This window comes from Grammomys surdaster, unplaced genomic scaffold (genome assembly GCF_004785775.1).
Source record: "Grammomys surdaster isolate TR1022 unplaced genomic scaffold, NIH_TR_1.0 373, whole genome shotgun sequence".
NCBI classification, from domain to species: Eukaryota; Metazoa; Chordata; class Mammalia; order Rodentia; family Muridae; genus Grammomys; species Grammomys surdaster.
Window position 1 is genome coordinate 1,335,339 of NW_021604792.1, and position 2,189 is coordinate 1,337,527.

Sequence of the window (2,189 nt, forward strand, 5' to 3'; positions counted from 1 at the left end):
CGGAGGCTGGGCGAAGTGGCGCCGCGCCCCCGCCAAAGCCCTCCCCCGCGCCCCGCCCGCGCGGCGCGAAGGTTCCGGGGTCGGGTCCCGCCGGCGCCCGCCCGGAGGGCTCGGCTCCGAACCCGTGAGGTTTTGTACCGGCTACTGCCTCGCCCGGGGCTTTTCAGAGAGACGCCGGGCGTTGGAATGGAAAACTGCTTTTGGGAAAGGTTTTTTTTTTCTGGTGTGTGGCGTGCCAAATAAAGGAGGGTCCACGAGTGAGCTCGGACCACTGAAATGGGACTGACTCAGACTTAAGGTCTTTTTGTTATTGTTTTTTTTTTCTTCCTAGGCTTCTGAGTCATATAATAGTTTAGAAAATAAAAATTTGCCTTTTCCTCTTCCTTTCTTAAAAAAAATTGCACTTATCAACGTGAATTTCTAGTCTCCCAGTATCTTTCATTTATTACTTTACGGAGTCCTTGGGATGGTGGACATTTAAATCCCGACGACCCTATTAGAACTATGATTGTCTCCATTTCCTGGGGGGGCGGGGGGTATAAAGGAACAATGGCAAAGCCTGAATTCAAATCACCTATAGATTCTTCACGAGTCTGTTCGAATGAATACGTTGCTGTATAGTATTTTTTTTAACGCCTTGACACCCCCACTCCCCTTGTCCTTTGAACAAAGGAAGGGTTCACTGCTAGTAAGACTTCCCTTGGCACCAGTAAAGAGCACTATGCTTGCTCCTTACTGCCCCATCCTTCATCACACTTGGAATTGTCTCCAAGGCTTTGCAGCAAATGACTCATCCCAAAAAGAGACACAGTTCAGTAATAATAGTACAACTTGGCATTCTCAAAGCACCTTTTTTTTTTTTTTCTGACCAGTTTTGGGTGCTTCTGAAACATCTCATTCATCTTCCCAGTAACTGATATAAGTAAATGATCCTTTTCAACCTTTAAGGAAACCAAGGCACAGTGAGGCTGAATGCCCTTGGCCAAAGCTCCCGATGAGAGTGCATTTTCATTGGCTTTTTCTCCTATCTCCTGATTCCCCAAGGCCATACGTCTCTGGTGGAACGGGGACTACAATTACTGCTATAATTTTCCTGTCCATCTGCATATACAGAAGGGGAAAAAATACCATTGCTGCAATGTTTTCTCTTTGGGGTTCTTTGTATTCTGCTCCCTCATTTCAGTCCTTATGACTTTTTGACATCTTATCTCCTGCCCAGTCTCTGAAAAATATGACTTTTTTTTTTTTAAATCAATGAATAGCTAGCAGGAAATCTCCCACATTAGCATCAGTGGTCACTGTCACAGCACAGCAAGAATAAGAAGAGCTGTTGACTCTCTATTCTGCTACCATTACAAATGTAAAAATCTCCCGAGTGCCACAGTAGCTTATGAATCTAGTGCTTGAGATCCTGCTGAGGGATTTGAATGTTTGCCTACCACCGAGAAGTCTATAAGTTGGCTGTGTGCTGTGCTAGGCTTTTATTTAGCTCTGGATCTTTTGATACTACAAGACGTGTTCTCAGAAATCACATCTCAAAAAGCAGTATAGATTAACTAATGTATCTTTAAAAATCACAACCAAGGGAATGCTTGGGGTTTGGGGAGGGAAGAAGAGGGGGAGGGCAAGAGAGAGATAGAGAGTTGTAATCTAGAATCTTTCTTTTTTGTTTTGTTTTGTTTTGTTTTTCGAGACAGGGTTTCTCTGTATATCTCTGGCTGTCCTGGAACTCACTCTGTAGACCAGGCTGGCCTCGAACTCAGAAATCCACCTGCCTCTGCCTCCCAAGTGCTGGGACTAAAGGCGTGCGCCACCACCGCCCGGCTAATCTAGAATCTTTCATTTATTTTTTGTTTGTTTATTTGTTTGGTTTGTTTGTTTGTTGAGACAGGATCTCACTGTATAGCCCTGGCTGTCCTGGAACTTGCTCTGTTGACCAGGCTAGCCTCTAAATCAAAGAGATTTGCCCGACTCTGCCTCCAGAGAGCTGGATCTAAAGGTGTACACTACCACTCCTTGTGTAATCTAGACTCTTAAGAATAATTCTCTGTGTCCTGACGTTTAGGGAAAGCAGCAAATACAAAAGTTAATGATGTGTATACAAAGCAAGACAGGCTTTGATTGGGGTAAATGATAGCCCATATGACCTTCAGAGCCAGTGAAAGCAGCTCCATACATTACAATGTTGA